We start from the raw sequence: 6,000 nt of genomic DNA, 5'->3' as shown, positions 1-6,000 counted from the left end.
ATTTGAAACGGGCCAATCTAATTAAAATATAGAACTCTGATTTCGTTATACTCATATGTAGTATAACGAAATCAGAGTTCTATATTTTAACTAGATTGGGTTTTAACGTTTAAATAGGCGCCAACCTTCACCCAACCTGAAACAATAGCGTAGCATCACAATATAGAAAACACACTATAAAATATCAATTGAAATGGCTTCACTCAATCAAAAGACATATTAACAATAAATTGCTTCGCAGAGCGCAGCTGGATACGACCGCAGAGGTCCAACCCTGAACAGTTGGGGCAAAAATGGACACAATATTCGCGCTTGATACAGGTCTGAATTTGGATTGTAGTTATATATTTGACACATAATAGGTAATAAATAACTGTAGTCAAAGAACTTAGAATTGGTTATATGATTTGAATTTATATTCAATTTTTTGCTTTTGTGCAATACACTATGCTGTTGCGAATTATACCCCTCCCCCCAAAATCAGCATTTTTAACAGTAACTTCTAAAAATAAATTGACAGCTAATCACCTCAAGACAATACAACATTTCTTTATACATAATTTAAAAGCAGTGTAAGGGAGGTAATCTAAACACAAAACAAAACAAAACCTTGTTTTTCCACGTAATTACTAATGGTTTGAGCCATTACCCCCCCCCCCCCCCCCCCAAACCATCCTTTTGTGGTATGGAAACTTGAGGTATAATTTCAGAGAGGTCCATACACCGTTCCACAAGTTATTGTCTGGAAACAAGAAAAATGCTTATTTGGGTCCCTTTTTGGCCCCTAATTCCTAAACTGTTAAGACTATAACCCCCAAAATCAATCCCTACCTTCCTTTTGTGGTTATAAACCTTGTGTTTAAATTTCATAGATTTCTATTTACTTATACTAAAGTTATTGTCCGGAAACCAAATGTCTTCGGACGACGCTGACGACGACGACGTGATACCAATATACGACCACAAATTTTTTTGCGGTCGTATATAAACAAGTGAACATACACTGAACGAATAAATTTGATCTATGACACAATGTATATACAAAATGAATAAAACAAAGGGGTTAGATGTAAAACAAATTCAGAAAGACAATCATAACCTTTGACAAAATACCGCCAAAGAAAATAACGTACACAGGCAAATAAAAATAATTAAGTAGTAAGGTATACAATAGAGTTCGGAAATATATATTACAAAATAAATAATTTTGTTGTTCATAGTACGAGAACAGAAGTGAAAATTTATCGTCATACCAAACACTTATTATATTTAGTTAGTTACCGTAGATCCTAATGCACTTTGAGAGCAAATCTTTGTGCAATAACATTAACGGTATCAATTTTACCTCAAGAAAAAGCATCTTAATCAAACGAAATACTCATTTCTGGAGATAGAACAATACAATACACAAAACTTTTTTTTCAAATTATTCCCTATAGTTTTATTGTGTATAGATGATCACATGAATTCTGCAGTATACCCAATTTTGTAATGTTTGATTTGCGGAGAATTACCTATAGATTGACTTCAAATCATGCCAAAAATTAAGAATATTATTACTAAGTTTATTTTAGAACAATTTCTTTAGAGCAAAATTATTTAGATTGGTTGATAATCAACACAATAAAACATTTTTCTCTAAGACTTCCGGTGTCCAAGTAGATGAATAAGCTGTTATAATTAAATGAACAGAGTGACGATAGAACAGTATTGTTCTTGAAGTTACTTAGAATATAGCAAAGTGCTCTCGGCCAACCAATGAAATTGTAGGATTTGATGTCTCTTAATTGTGAAGAATGAATGTAAATCATGTTCTTAGTAAAGGCTTATCCTATTATTTGGGTCTATTTACAGTTCAAAACAAAGAGCTTCTATAAATGAGTTAAAACTGCCCCGAAGCACATTAATCGGGTTGAAAGGATTTACCAAAGTGATTGAAGCTGACAAAAAGTTGTAAAAAAAATTTGCATTGCTTTGATATTGGTTATCGTTTTATTAATAACTTCAAATTACTAAAACGATAACCAATATCAAAGCAATGCCATTTTTTTTTATTTTAAAATAAAAAATAACTTACATGTCTAGCTTTCCAAAACTCTGATTACTGTACCAGCAGTTGGGAAGAATGTTTATTACCAATATTCCGATAAAAACAAAAACAAAAATAACACCAGGAATTTTATTTAAGTTTCGAATAAGTTTTAAACTTTTAAATGCATTTTAACTAGAACATTTCCTTGACATAATGAAATAGTATTTGATTTAAAAAGCCGTACTAAAAGTATTGGCTGTGAAATAAAATTAGTTGTAACTCAAATGTATTTATTGATTTAAACTGTAAATAAAAAAGGATAATTCCTCACTAAAATATTACATGATTTACATTCATACTCACAATCAGGAAACATATACAATGTCTACCTTTTCTTTGTACTGTTATGTCACCTCATGTCTATAGCACATTTTTTTTAAAAATATTTCCCAAATTACAAGAAAGTCCTTACACCACTAAAACTAAATAAAGGCAACAGTAGTATACCGCTATTCGAAATTCATAAATCGATTGAGAAAAAAACAAATCCGGGTTACAAACTAAAACTGAGGGAAACACATCAAATACACAGTCCGCCAAAAGTTAAGCACCACCTAAACATAACTGTCAATATTTTTTTAACTATTGCGAAAAAAATATTTATGTTTGGTGTAATGAATTGCCTATAGCATACACTAAGAAAATTAATTACGACCAAAAAAATTAAACACCGATATACCCGCCAAGCAACCTTTTAGTAAAGGTCATCTGCACTTTAACAAATACACTGTTTCGATGCCTTTAAATCATTTTCCTACTGTCCCGCGTACAGGTGAAATTTAACCTTCACCAAGTCACTGTGAAATATGGCAAGCGGTAAGTTATCTGTGACTGAACGTTGACAAGCAATTGACATGTCAAATGCCGGTAAGAGCACTAGGAGCATTGGCAACCATTTCAATGTTAATCGCACCGTCATTATCAGATTTTTACAACGTCATATTGACACAGGAACTGTAAATGATAGACCAAGGTCCGGAAGACCCCGTTTAACTACCCATCGTGTTGACAGACTACTTATTGGTCATGCTAAAGCCAACCCATTTACCCCTACCCAATAGCTTAGACACCACTGGCCCCCAGGTGGTCGTGTTAGTGTTCGACCATTGGTCCGTCGACTTCATATAGGCTACCTAAGAGCACGTCGTGTTGTCAAAAGACGTGCCCTAACAGCCAGGCACCGTATAATTAGGCTTCAAAGGGCTAATGACCATCGACGATGGAACATGAGAACCTGGCAAAATATTCATTGGTCAGATGAGAGTTGGTTTCTGTTACGACCAATAGACGGCAGAATACGAGTTTGGTGGGGAAATAAAACTGCTTATCACCAAAACAACAATTGCCCAACGACAGCAATCGTTGATGGTGGTGTTACAGTAAGGGGTTTCTTCTCATACTGTTGTAAGCTGGGTATGCATATTTTGCAGGGTACCATGAACAGACAGACATACAGGGTTTTGGTGCTTAGAAACATTGTAGTCCCTCATTTTGAGAATCCCCAACTTGCGTCAAGACCCTCGTACATGGACGACAACGCTAGACCACACAGGGCAAGGATTGTAACCGTTTACAAAGATCAAGAAGCCATTGACACTATCTTTTGGCCTTCCATGTCTCCAGACCCGAACCCTATCGAACATGTCTGGGATGCCATTGGCAGAAATCTCAATCGCAGAGATCCACCTTTGCAAAATCTTGGCGATTTAAGAGGAGCAATTGTTGATGAATGGAATAAATTTGCTCAACTAAAGTTCAGAAGGCTTGTACAGAGTATGAGACGCCGTGTTATGGAACTGTACCGGAAGAGAGGTGGTTACACATCCTATTGACATTTAATTTGCCGAACATACCAAAGATTATTTGTAGAGACTTTTAATGATTTTGGGTGATTAATTGTTGTAAAAAAATTAATTTAAAGTGAAACTTAAATTCCGTTTCTGATATGTGTAATTTTCACTATTTCCAAGAACGCAAAATTCAAATGCATAGAACCTGCATCAGTGACCAAATTTAAGTTTATGGTTTGTTTATGGCATATGTAAGCAAAATTGCTACATGAATATTTTCTCTTTTTCGAGGAGTAATTGTTTTTTTTAAATGAAAAAAAAAAATCGATGCAACAAAGATATGTGGTGCTTAACTTTTGGCGGACTGTATATAAGAGAACAACGACACAACAGAAACTCAACACTAAAATGCAACACACACAGAAACGAACTATAATATAACAATGGCCATTTTCCTCACTTGGTACAGGACATTTTAAGAAAAAATGCTGGGTTGAACCTGGTTTTGTGGCTAGCCAAACCTCCCGCTTTTATGGCAATGTTAAATATAACACTAAAATGACAAGATTACATGACAAGACTACAATACAAATAAATGGGAGAACATACAAGACAGAGACACACACAAATAATAGCTATCAAAAGATACCAGGCTTATAATTTAATACACCAGACGCGCGTTTCGTCTACATAAGACCCATCAGTGACGCTCAGATCAAAAAAGTTCGAAAGCCAAAACAAGTACAAAGTTGAAGAGCATTGAGGACCAAAAGTTCCAAAAAGTTGTGCCAAATACGGCTAAGGTTATATGCCTAAGCCATAAATGAAAAGCTGCAAAATGAAGTCATGCATTAATTATAAGCATTTAATTTACACTGGCAATGGAACTAATTATTGAATACAACCAATCAAGAATTCATTTGAGCCTTGAGCACTTTACAATATTCTAAGTTTGTAATGGCAAAAGTTACAAAAATCTCACATTACTGGGAACAATTTTACAGTTATTTATAATATGTATCAAAATAGAAAGACATGTATTCGATATGGTAACCAAAGTTCAACTTTCTTCAGTTGTGGAGTTGGTGTTAGGCAGGGTGAAAATTTATCACCGTTTTTTGTTTTCGGTGTTTTTGAATGATTTAGAAAACTTTTTTGTGGAAAATGATGTAAAAGATTTAGAATATATATAAAAAAAAAAACTGTGAAGAATTGTTACAAGTATTAGTTAGAATCTTTGTCATTTTGTACACAGATGACACGGTTATTATGACTGATAGTAAAGAAGAACTACAACATGCACTTGATGTTTTTGAACAATATTGTAACATATGGAAACTCCAAGTCAATATAGATAAATCAAAAATTGTTGTGTTTAGCAAAAGAAAGGTACGACACAACTTATAGAAGTTGTAGATTCCTACAATTATTTAGGAGTAACTTTTAATTACAACGGTAATTTTTGTACTGCTAGAAAAAGGATTTTTGATCAAGCACAAAAAGCAATGTTTGCTCTCTACAGGAAGATAAAACATATATCATTACCTATTGATATTCAGTTACAACTTTTCGATGCTGTAATTGCACCTATATTATTATATTTATCAGAGGTTTGGGGGTTTGAAAATAAACAGAATATTGAGAAAATGCTTTTGCAATTCTGTAAAAATATTCTTGGTGTTACGGGGAATTAGGTCGCGTTCCTTTGGATATCTCTATAAAACTTAGGATGGCATCATTTTGGTGCAGAACTATTAAAGCAGAGAGCAAACTGTCAAATATCCTTTTAAGACTTATGAATTAAATTACATGAAACTAATCCTACCAAATTTAAATGGATTCAATATGTAAAATCTATATTTGATGATACAGGTCTTAGTTTTATATGGAACGATCAATTAGTCGTAAATATTGATTGGTTAAAGAGTATGATTAAACCGCGCTTAACAGATCAGTACTATCAGCATTGGTTCTCACAGATACATAATGCACCCAGGGGGGAATACTATTCTTTATTTAGACATGAGTTTTGTTTGGAACCATATTTATTACGATTATTACCTAAGGACAGATATTGTATTTCTAAACTTCGATGTTCGAATTTGAAGTTACCTATTG

The 6,000-nt window shown here is 33.6% G+C and overlaps 1 long non-coding RNA gene across 1 annotated transcript in view; it reads left to right on the top strand.

Annotated features, from left to right (window-relative positions):
- The first annotated feature begins 223 nt into the window (after positions 1-223).
- The window catches only part of LOC127710157 (uncharacterized), a 460,084-nt gene continuing 454,307 nt past the window's right edge, over positions 224-6,000 (top strand). The window contains exon 1 of the long non-coding RNA XR_007986016.1: positions 224-321. This is a non-coding gene — a long non-coding RNA (uncharacterized LOC127710157). The remainder of the gene's footprint in view (positions 322-6,000) is intronic.

This window comes from Mytilus californianus, unplaced genomic scaffold, assembly GCF_021869535.1.
Source record: "Mytilus californianus isolate M0D057914Y unplaced genomic scaffold, xbMytCali1.0.p SCAF_1, whole genome shotgun sequence".
Taxonomy (NCBI): Eukaryota; Metazoa; Mollusca; class Bivalvia; order Mytilida; family Mytilidae; genus Mytilus; species Mytilus californianus.
This window is presented reverse-complemented; position numbering and strand designations above follow the sequence as displayed.